General features: G+C 37.3%; 1 pseudogene; it reads left to right on the top strand.

Moving 5' to 3' along the window:
• Positions 1-6,110: 6,110 nt before the first annotated feature.
• On the top strand, positions 6,111-12,473 carry LOC137017174 (nuclear factor 7, brain-like; annotated as a pseudogene).
• Positions 12,474-12,851: the final 378 nt, after the last annotated feature.

The following is a 12,851-nucleotide window of genomic DNA, read 5'->3' as shown; positions in this document are numbered from 1 at the left end:
TCGGCTCTAATTCGAGAACAGAAGTTTCTAACACTTGTTTTCATACTGCAGTGAGTCTTTATACGGCTGTGCTGTGATTTCATCCGCAGTCCCGCCCTCTCGGCCAATCAGAACGCGGCTGTGCGAGTAGGCTTCTGAAGGGGCGTGGCTTAGCATCCAGGCGGGGCTATGTGAGCTGGGGGCGTGGTCAGCGATGAATGCAGTCATTCATAAAAACTACTCCATTCCAGAGAAGAGCTGCTGTCTGCTGTTTATTGACTTAAGTTTTAATAAAAATATTATGGATGCTTTAAAGTCTCTTTCACACGCACAGCTCTGTCCGCTGTGTGCTTTGTGCAGGGCAAGATAAATATACTCAGCTGTGTGATGTTTGCTGCATTAATAGAGCAGATTTCCTGCATGAAAAGACTGATGGAGAGATGGATCAGATGAATTAAACACAGTCATAGCAAAGCCTGCTGATTCATCACATTATTTCCACATACTCTTCCTCACGTTCAGTTTTATCCATTTTCAATTTGAATTTAAACACACTTTATTGGCATGATTGCGTTTACATACAATATTGCCAAAATGTTATGCACAAAACAAGTCATGACACGAAAAAAAAAAAAACAATAAAAATTAAAATAAGATGCTTAAATGGTTAAAAAAAAAAAGAATATATTTTTCCTTCTCTCAGATTGTGGAAGGGCTTAGACTAGAATTTAAAATAGACATTTTAATAGAAATAAACTGCACTAGGGTTCTGGTTTGAATGTCTGAGATATTTCAGGTCAGGTGATGTTTTCAGTCGTTTCCTCAGGAGTGGAAAAGCTCAGCATGACCAACACTCTGCACATGTAGAGAGATGGATGGAGTGATGTGGAAATAGGTGTGGGTGGAGGAATGTGAGGACCAGATCAAACAGGCTACACTCAAAAACACGTCTGTGAAAGAGAGAGAGAGAGAGAGAGAGATGGAGGGCAGAGGTTGAGCATATAAGAACCGGAGGGAAAGACTTAGCAAAATACAAACAGAAAGACAGAAAAAAACACATTCAGACTTTTGAAGGTCATTAACCGGAAATAAAGTGTCTGAAATGCTTCCGTACTGGTAGTCATCACGTAAACACCTCAAATGTGAAACGTTATTATACCATCTGATGTCATTAATACTTATGCAATAGATATTTATTATGTAAATACATTTATATTCATGCTTTATGTGCGAATCTGTACAAAAGTCTTCTACTTAAGCCAGATGTGCATTAGTTTAAGTTTTTATTTTAATTCAACTCATTATTTTTTCTACAATTTAAGTGGTTGTGGCATGAGAAATCAGATTTGCCTTGATCTTTTGACATATAAGAGGTCTTTGTACCATTAAAACATCCTGCAAGTTTCATAGCTTAAAACAGCATTTATTTAATCAAGCTCCAAAAACTGCTTGTTTTAATATTGCAGGATCTGTGACATTACAAGGGAAAATACATTTGCATATGACTGCCTCCCGACCAAGGCACTGATGAACACATCATAGGCCCCGCCTACTGATGTTCAGTTGCTTGACAGATGACAATTGCGTACACTGGATGTGAGCTTCGCATCAAAAGCAAATAGAGCCCATTATAATCACAGATGCTGTCTACACTGGATACAGTAGATGATTGTTTAGTTTACTTGAGTCTGTCGACAACAGGACAAATGGAAGAGCTGGAAACAACTGGATGGTTAATTTTAATAGCATCCATATATTCACATATCCAGTGTTGGGGAAAATTACTTTTAAAAGTAATGCATTACAATATTGCGTTACCCCTTTAAAAAGTAACTAATTGTGTTACTTAGTTACTTTTAATGGAAAGTAATGTGTTACTTTTAAGTTGTTAAGTTCTTTTCTCATCTGGGCTGTTTGTTTATTTATTTATTTATTTTTTGGCAAATGTAGAGGCCCTTTCTACAGAGCCCCGCAAATTACATGCAAGAAAAGAAAGTAAATCTTGCACACAATTTACTTTTTCAATCGCTCGATTTGCTAAATTGTGTGCATGATTATCCTACTATCCCATGTGCTGGGATCTGTACCTTTCACACCAAAAGTGAAATGAATAAGCCTCAGGCTGAAGAAAATGCAAATTCATGTCTGTACAGTAGAGAGCGCAGCTCAAACAAACAAACATCTCAGCTGTACTGCAATTCTGGATTGCAGAAGAATAGGACACAGGAGAAGTAAGGTCAACACTTTTAAAGGAACACTTTTTTTTGAAAATAGGCTCCTTTTCCAACTCCCCTAGAGTTAAACAGTTGAGTTTTACCGTTTTCGAATCCATTCAGTCGATCTCCGGGTCTGGCGGTACCACTTTTAGCATAGCTTAGCATAGTTCATTGAATCTAATTAGACCATTAGCATCTCGCTCAAAAATGACCAAAGAGTTTCAAAATTTTCCCTATTTAAAACTCGACTCTTCTGTAGTTACATGGTACAGCAGCAAAGTTCCTTTATTATTATTCCGGAAAGAGAGTAACTTTTCATTTTCTGTCGGTCTTAGTACACAATGTAACTACAGATGCTAACGGTCTAATCAGATTCAATGAACTATGCTAAGCTATGCTAAAAGTGGTACCGCCAGACCCGGAGATCGACTGAATGGATTCGAAAATGGTAAAACTCAACTGTTTAACTCTAGGGGAGTTGGAAAATGAGCCTATTTTCAAAAACAGTGGAGTGTTCCTTTAAGCAATAAAAACAAAGAAAAGAAAAACAAATGTGATGTTTATCTAAAGTCATTTTTGTTTATTAGTATTGTTGAATTGGATAATCAGAGGTCAGCACCAAAAACATTGCTTAATTAAGTGAGATAAAATGCATAAAGTATATTTCTATTATTTAACATTAATTATTGCAGGTTTGCGAAATATTCTGAGTTTGCATTTGACTTTTTATTCATTTTGAGGAATACGGAATCTGTTTTTTGTGCAAGTGAGATGGGTAAATGTGCTCACATTTAGTCTAAATCTACAATAATAACCATCATGTTTACACAGTGCACACAAAGCTTACCATCGATTTCGCTCAACATGGGAACAGGAGAGGTGTCAATAAATGAGAAAACAAAGTAACTTGCGTTTCTTACTTGAGAAAGTAACTCAGCTATTTTGTTGTATAAAAGTAATGCGTTACTTTACTAATTACTTGAAAAAGGTAATCTGATTACGTAACTCACATTACTTGTAATGCATCATCCCAAAACTCTCCATATATGTGATATATCACAACTCAAGAATGCTATGAAGCTATATATTATTGTTAATATGAAGAGGGTTCTGCTGACCCTAAAGAATAACTGAAGAGGCTTTATTTTAGAGGTTGTGTAATACACTGACTCCACACCAGCAGAGATGGACAGAGATAAAGAGAGAGAGAGGAATTTTAGTCTCTGAGGTTATTTTTAACCCTGAACAGGAACTGCTGTGTTGACTCCCCAAACACACACACACACACACACCTGACATTGCCGGAAACACACTTACACACACAGAGTTTCTGCAGAGACAGTCGCATGATCTGTGAGGGTCTGATGATTATTATCGCAACTCCCTTCAGGGGTCAATCCCAGTGATGAAGGTCCACGAAGATGAAAAGAAAAACATTTTGAAAATCATGTTATTAGATACTTGATCTTAACGTTTTTGGTGCTTTTATGTGGTTTAAAATATGTAAGTACATTTTCATAAAGTCTTATGCCTATTTTAAGACTTTAAGACTTTATTCTTATGCTACACACTTTCCTCACACCTTGAATGAATATGAGTGTAAAGAAAAGGTGTAGAAACAATTTTCCTAATTAAGTGTCTAGCAAATTTCACAATTACAAAAAAAAAAAATACAAATCTCGAAGTAGAACGGAACGGTGCTATACTGGTGCTAATATCGTGATTTAAGAAACTATACTGGCTGATTTTCAGTTCAAAGGTCATGGTTATCAGTCTATCGGTTACAGATACAACCTTCCTTTAAACAGTCACACCCTTAATAGTGACCGATCGCTCGCTCACATCTATTTATCCTGTCACACACACACTCTTCGGCTGATGGTGTCACAGAGAGCCGCCTTGTTCTGCCTCCTTCCCGTCTTTCCACCGGTAGCCCGCAAAAATCCCAGAAATCCCTGTTATTTCCGCACCTGTGTTTGTTTGGCAAGCGCGTGAGCGCGTCAGAGAGCCGCGTAAACACAAGAAACGTCTCAGAACTGAAGCCGTGTGTTCACGGGACAGACCTCAGCTCTGTTCACACACTCATCGGGAGATGGACAACATCACAGCGCCATCTGCTGGTCCACAGAGATCCTGCACAGCCGCTCAGGTTTGTGAAAGAAATTCGACATGATAGGCCACTGTTTAATCGTCTAAATCTGGGGTCGCCAAACCGTCGATCGCTGGTAGATCTTTATCACTGTCCCAGTGACTCCCGAAAATAACAGAAATATGAGTACAAAATACATTACATTTCAATGTCTGTAGTGTATTTTTGTAGTTATTTTTTTACTACTGGGACAGTGATAAAAGAATATCTGAATTAAAGTTCACCCAAAAATTAAAATAATGTCATTTATTACTCATCCTCATGTCGTTCCACACCCATAAGACCTTTGTTCATCTTCGGAACGCAAATTAAGATATGTTTGTAGAAATCCGACAGTAGCCCCTCACTGCAGAACACTCGAGATCCAGGGGGCGGAGTCGGGTAGATTAAGGTATATGTAAAGTGGGAGGAGTTGGATCTAGATCCCCTGGATCTTGTGTTCTGCAGTAAGGACCATCTTAAATCCGATGGCTCCGTGAGGCCTGCATAGACAGCAATGACATTTCCTCTCTCAAGATCCATTAATGTACTAAAAACATATTTAAATCAGTTCATGTGAGTACAGTGGTTCAATATTAATATTATAAAGCAACTAGAATAGTTTTGGTGCGCCAAAAGTGATGGCCGATTTCAAAACACTGCTTCAGGAAGCTTTGGAGCATTATGAATCAGCGTGTCGAATCAGTGGTTCGGAGCGCCAAAGTCACGTGATTTCAGCAGTTTGGCAGTTTGACACGCGATCTGAATCATGATTCGTCACACTGATTCATTTGTGCTCCGAATCTTCCTGAAGCAGTGTTTTGAAATCGGCCATCACTATATAAGTCGATATTTTGTTTTTTGGCACACCAAAAATATTCTCATCGCTTTATAATATTAATACTGAACCACTGTACTCACATGAACTGATTTAAATATGTTTTTAGTACCTTTATGGATCTTGAGAGAGGAAATGTCATTGCTGTCTATGCAGGCCTCACTGAGCCATTGGATTTCAACAAAAATATCTTAATTTGTGTTCCGAAGATTAACCAAGGTCTTACGGATGTGAAACGGCATGAGGGTGAGTAATAAATGACAGAATTTTCATTTTTGGGTGAACTAACCCTTTAAGGATCAGAATCTGAATTGGCCATGAAAAAATACTAAATACATTATGCGCTATCTTTTTCTATCAATTCTTCAATAGGTAGATCTTGTCTTTCATAACGGTCGAGGTCAGGGATCTTGGGCTTAAAAAGTTTGGTGACCACTGGTCTAAATCAACTTTACAATTGACCATTGAAACCTCACACATAGATTCATTTGAAAAGTTAGAGGGTGAAAAATAAAGTTTAAATATGGGTATAGGCTATGATACTGCTAATTTATCGAGTCAAACATAGCCTACAGTCGAAGACATTACTTGAATTCTTTGTGAAAAAATGCGTTAGACTAATCCTTACGAAAATTAATCATGGTTTTACTACAAATAAAACTACACTAACCAGTCCATGGTATTTGTAGTAAAACTGCGGTTATACAAATGGTAATCAATCTGCCAAAAAATGGTTAGCCTATACCTTTACTATAATAAAACTATGGTTAAGCACTTACTCTTTCAAAAAAGAATGAGAATATATGAATTCGGATGAAGCCATGTAAAGGAAATCCTGATATTCCTGTCTGATCTGTTTAAACACACCCAAAATCATAAACTGCACCCTCTTACAACACTCACCAGGAAGAGACTGACTTATTTCTCCTTTCTGTCACACTGACTCGCTTCTTTCACGGAAAAAGCACAACAGAATCAGCGATCAATGAAGATCAACAAGAAATAATTTCAAGGATTTAAAACATTTGTTTCATAACAGACAGCAGATCTTTGTGATTCTCCTGGTTACTCATTTTTGAAACCTTTATTTTGAAACCTTCATTCAGAAAGTGAAAGTAAGTTTAGATTTCTGGAGCTCAAACAGTGAAAATGGCTTCACTGTCTGAAGATGATTTTTCTTGTCCCGTGTGTCATGAAATCTTCAATGCTCCTGTTCTTCTGTCATGTAGTCACAGTTTCTGTAAAGAGTGTCTTCAACAGTTCTGGAGAACCAAAGAAATTCAGGAGTGTCCTGTCTGCAGGAGAAGATCCTCAAGAGATCATCCTCCTCTTAATCTGGTGTTAAAAAACTTGTGTGAGTCGTTCCTGAAGGAGAGAAATAAGAGGCGTTCATCAGGATCTGAGGAGATCTGCAGTTTACACAGTGAGAAACTCAAACTCTTCTGTCTGGACGACAAACAGCCTGTGTGTTTAGTGTGCTTTACTTCACAACAACATGAAAATCATAAATTCAGACCCATCAGTGAAGTTGTTCCATCATATAAGGTAAGATGGATTTACAGATGATGATAAATGTATTTATTACTGACAAGATCATATTGCAGAAATCTCTGGTGTCTTATAGACTTTCTCTTTAAATTGCAGGAGGAGCTCAATACAGCACTGAAGTCCTTACAAGAGAAACTGAAACACAATGAAAACATTAAAGGAGAGTTTGAGAAAACAGTTCAACACATCAAGGTGAGGATTGATACTTTTGACATATTCACAAGTTTGATTAGAACAGCTGAAGTGATTTATCTGACATAATTACATGTTCCTTTATTATCTGAAACACACACACAATTCAGCAGTGGGCAGGACTAATGCACCAGCACTAATCCCGTTGGCTAGCGCTGACCTTCTGTTTAGCACATTTAAGCTAAATGGACTAGTTGCACGTGGCTGCCATTTTGGATTTTCGATTAGTGAGTGTACACATATACTTCCGGTTTCGCTTTATGCCGGTGCAGAGTGCCGGGGAAAGCCAAAAATGATCTCTTATAGTTGTTTGTAGAATCTGTTATATCACTTAAAAACTACTAAGATATATAGTACAATCACATGAGCCAATGGCATTTAAATGCATGCATGGGTTAGAATAGATTAACAAACTCATGGTGCTTATGCAAATACAATGACAATATGCCTGTAAATATACAACTACGATTAGAGTTGTCTGCATGCCTTGTGAACATTCATGTTTGCCCTGTGATGAATTTATTTCCATATTTCTCAATTCTGAGCATATATTTTCACTTACCTACATCAATTGCTCCATCAATATGATCACGTAGCTACTTTACGATTTTATCAATTATCTTTTTAGATAAAAACGAAAAAAGATTTCGATTAATTTACATTTTTAACAGTAGCACAAATTAAAAATGTAATATAGGTAGCCTACGTTTTTTTTACCCGTTGTAAAATACGTTTTCTGTTGCTTAGACAAGACTTATGCAACAGATGCTCTTTACTCGTCTCACTTGAACTAAATAAATGCAGTAAAAATACAAACACTGAAAATTATGCATTTTAATTACATTGGCTACTAATAATACAGTTAGCGATACAAGTAAAGTTACTAAAGCATGCACTAAGTCCATATCATATTCCCATGTTTATTTATCTCTGATGAGGATTGATGCTTCGGTTGACAATAGCAAACATTAAGTTAGATCTTCATGATGGTCCAGTGTTGTTCCATGCAGAAAGAGAAGGCAGTTTTTGAGCCATTACCCAGCTGTCAAAACAAAATCAGGAGATACTTGAGCATTTCGCATGGATAAAGAGATCCCTGTGGATCACTGCTGAGCCTGAACCGCATAATCAACAGGATAAAGATTAAAAGTCAAAGATCATGTATCTCTGTGTATCTCGTTGAGTTTCCACACAGTGGTAACGTTACACAATAATATAACAAGGATTTCTTTTGTCTCTGATAGACCACCATCTTCTCTTTAATTAAAAAAAAAATCTATTATATCTAACCAAGTTTCATTTAAGTTTCTTCCAGCACCAAATGCAAGCATCAATAAGACCAGAAGGGCACGAGCGGAAGTAACCATGCGCACAGTTGCATCGCCGCAGCTCACCGGCACCATCTTGTGCACCTAGGTCAGGGCTGGGCAAACTCGGTCCTGGAGGGCCGCTGTCCCGGCAGAGTTTAGCTGAAACCCTGATAAAACTCACCTGCGTGTAATCCTGAAGACCTTGATTAGCTGGTTCAGGTGTGTTTGATTAGGGTTGGAGCAAAACTCTCCAGGAACAGCGGCCCTCCAGGACCGAGTTTGCCCAGCCCTGACCTACACTCTAAAAAATGCTGGGTTAAAAACAACCCAAGTTGGGTTGAAAATGGACAAACCCAGCGGTAGGGTTAAATGTTTGCCCAACCTGCTGGGTAGTTTTATTTAACTCAACTATTGTTTAAAAATTACTGTATTGCTTAATTAAAATTAACCCAAAGTATGTTGGAAATGAACATTTATTAATGTTCAATGAATAATTATTAAACAATAAACATTTATTAAATTGCTTATTAATAAATTTATATTAATAAACTATTAAACTATTAAATTTATATTAATAAAATATTAAAGCTTATTAATAAACATTCACCTTTTGTCTATTATTGTTGCCTCTAATTGCATCTGGTTTTTAATTTCCCAACTATTTTGGGTTCATTTTAAGCTAGCCATATAGCAATTTTTAAACAATAGTTGGTTTAAATAAAACTACCCAGCAGGTTAGGCAAACATTTAACCCAACCGCTGGGTTTGTTCATTTTCAACCCAACTTGGGTTGTTTTTAACCCAGCATTTTTTAGAGTGTAGTCCATAGTTTTGGTTAATGCAGATATTGTGATTATTATTCATGAGCACAACAACCTGTTAGTGTGACAGACACTGATCTGCTGACATTATGCTTCTACCTGAGGATTTGATTGATAATGTGTATTTCACACTACAGACACAGAACATCTACTACTACAGTACTAGTGCTTCAGAAAGTTAAAGTTGTAGTTAACTAACCCACATTTACCCTCTAACTCTTCATGCTGCTCCAGAATCAGTTGTGTCTTTGAGATGATTGAAGCGAATGTGGTTTGATTTCAGTCTCAAGCTGAGCACACAGAGCGTCAGATTAAACAGCAGTTTGAGAAACTTCATCAGTTTCTCAGAGATGAAGAAGAAGCTACAATCACTGCACTGAGGGAGGAAGAGGAGCAGAAGAAGCAGATGATGAAGGAGAAGCTGGAGGAGATGAACAGACACATCTCAGCTCTTTCACACACAATCAAAGACATGGAGGAGATGATGAAAGACAATGACGTCTGCTTTCTGAAGGTCTGATTTCACATCATTGATTGATTGATGATTGATTGAGTTCTTGATGATTAATGGTGTGTTTGTTCTGCAGAAGTTTCCAGTCTCAATGGAAAGGTGAGTGATCTGCTGGTGTCTCTGGTCTCTCTGATTCTGATTCAAAGCCACTGCAGTTCTGACTCCTGAATGTTCTTCCAGAGTCCAGATCTCACAGCCGGATCCACAGATGGCTTCTGGAGCTTTGATTCATGTGTCACGTTACTTGGGCAACCTGCAGTTCAGAGTCTGGAAGAAGATGCAGGACGTCGTCCAAAACAGTGAGTCTGGAGAAGATCTGTGCTCTTACACACACACTGGAAATCACACATGATTTCAGCATTAAGTTTGAATAACCAGATCAGCTACTACACCAAAATGAGCCATAAACACAAGAACAATTTTAATCCACATAATATTTACAGTTACAGTGACACAGCAGATTTCTACAGTTCAGTTTAATTGACTCTGTCATTGTCAGTTTCTGCAGACATGGGATGCATTTTTTTCTTAAGTACAACTGACAGTGATCAGAGTAAAACATCTGATGTGTTTGATCAATAGGACGAGTGTCATAATTCATAATAATCTGTGTACGGTTTACTTTTGATCATTATATGAACATCAGAATAAAAGCAGCTGTTGATTGTGTCTCATCAGATCCTGTGATTCTGGATCCAAACACGGCTCATCCAGATCTCATCCTGTCTGATGATCTGACCAGTGTGAGATGGAGAGAGAACAAACATTTGCTTCCTGATAATCCAGAGAGATTTGACAAGTATTCCTGTGTTCTGGGTTCAGAGGGTTTTAACTCAGGAACACACTGCTGGGATGTGGAGGTTAAAGGGAATTTACCCTGGAGTCTTGGAGTAACTACAGCATCAAACCAGAGGAAGGGATATGATTTCTATATAACTGATGTCTGGGAGGTGGAGAATCATGAGTCATATGCCCCACTAATCTCAAATTACACCAATGGTTTTCATGTTAAACAGAAGATTGATCGTGTGAGAGTTGATCTGGACTATGAAAGAGGAACAGTGTCATTCTCTGATCCTGTAGCTAACACACATCTACACACATTCACAACCACCTTCACTGACACACTCTTTCCATTTTTTTATAGTCTTTTCACTCTGAGGATCTTACCTATTAATAGTTAGTAAACGTGATCAGTCTTCTTTCTCACTGTATTGTGTTGACAGGTGGATGTGAACGGAAAACCGAGATTTCTCAGGCTGGATGAATAAAAAGACAATTAATCTCTCCTCAGCTGCACTTTGAAAAAAATATGCCAAAAAAAAAAAAAAAACTTAATTCTTTGGCCTTTCCCCAAAATTTCAACATCGACCTGCCAGTCAAAGGGATCATTTTAGCCAAGGAGCTTGCACATACATGGTTAATGAATTACTTACACAATGTCCATTCGTGCTTCATTAAAAGGGTTGTTGATTATGATTTCACTTTTTTAACTTTAGTTAGTGTGTAATTGCCATGCTGTATAGTACGCGATCTTACTTTATTAATGACAACGTTTCTACTGCGTCTATTAAACCTTTGACAAAATCATACCGGAACGTTCAATTATGGTTTTGAGTCTGTTACAAATATTAAAATTAACAAAGAAGTATTGAGATAAAAGTTTTAAGTTAGTATTTAAACACTGATGTCTACGATAGCGGTTTCTGATAATACATCTTCCACTAGGTAGTGACAAGTGACTGTTAAAAAATTTATGTCATTGAATCATTCATTCAAAAGATGCGTTCAAAACACTGATTCATCCATAATTAATTCAAACATTTTCCAGCAATTAGAGTCCGCAATTTATATTTTGTCAGAACCTCTAGTAAATTAGATGTTATTTTGTTTGGTTGTATATTCAGAATCGTTGGAGAATCGTGATCTCTTTTTGAAACCAAAAAATCGTGATTCTCATTTTATCCAGAATCGTGCAGCTCTACTGTATAGTAAAAAAAAAAAAAAAAAACACTTGAGGGAAGCAGGACTTCAGAGTCACAGAAATTTTATGTGAATACCTGAACAGAATTCTCAAATCAATCAGAAACCATGGTGACAAACAAGCAGGGCACAGAGTTGTTTTTGCTCACACCCAAATAGAGGCAAATTTGACAAGCTATAATAAATGATCTGTGGGGTATTTTGATCTGAAACTTCACAGACACATTCTGGAGACACCAGAGACTTATATTACATCTTGTGAAAGGGGCATAATAGGTCTCCTTTCAGATTAAATTGCATTTTTAACACAAATAATACATGGTAATTACAAGGAACAAAACTCATATTCAATTTTTTTAGTCAGCGCTTCAACATAACCTCTCCTCAGCCACGCTTCCCATGAACTAAGAAGGAAAGCAACCAGAACAAAATGTACCATATTTAACAACACACCAACAACTGAAAATTGAACATATAACTTTAGAAATGAAATAAATTTAAATAAATATTTTTTAAAAAATTCAAAAAAGGGAGAGATTTTGAGTGAAATTAATAAATGAATATAACACTGATTACATTCACCTCCCCTAATTTCACCAGAATTCTGCATGTTTCCTAAAGAATCACAATGAAAAAGAATCACAATAAAAAAATAAAAGTTACAGCATTGTGTCACGATCACCAGTTGGAGTGCCCAAGATATCCATCAGGGGGCACTCTTCCACCACCATGAACTGCATTTCCCAGAATCCTTTGCCCAGACTCATTATCCCTGATTAGTTTCAGCTGTTTCTCATTTACCCTTGTTAACTCTGTCTATATAACACTGCTGGGATGTGGAGGTTAAAGAGAGTATATTCTGGAGTCTTGGAGTAACTACAGCATCAAACCAGAGGAAGGGATGTGATTTCTTTAATTCTGGTGTCTGGAGTGTGCAGTATGAGTCATCTCACCTTACCTCACTAGTCCTGCCCCGCACTGATTTTCTTGTTAAACAGAATCTTGATTATGTGAGAGTGTATCTGGACTATGACAGAGGAACGGTGTCATTCTCTGATCCTGTAACTAACACACATCTACACACATTCACAACCACCTTCACTGACACACTCGTTCCTTTCTTCTTTTGTGGTTGGTTTTCCTCTCTGATCTCTCACTGATCATGTTTCCAGTATTTGTATTTATGCTCTTAAAGGGATAGTGCACCCCAAAATGAAAATCCTGTCATCATTTACTCTCCCTCATGTTGATCTACACCTGTATGAGTTTCTTTCTTCTGTTGAACACAAAAGAAGATACTTTGAAGAATGTTGGTAATCAAACAG

The sequence above is a fragment of the Chanodichthys erythropterus genome, chromosome 3 (genome assembly GCF_024489055.1).
Source record: "Chanodichthys erythropterus isolate Z2021 chromosome 3, ASM2448905v1, whole genome shotgun sequence".
NCBI lineage: Eukaryota > Metazoa > Chordata > Actinopteri > Cypriniformes > Xenocyprididae > Chanodichthys > Chanodichthys erythropterus.
The sequence above is the reverse complement of the archived record's forward strand: the minus strand, read 5'-3'. Positions and strand labels throughout refer to the sequence as shown.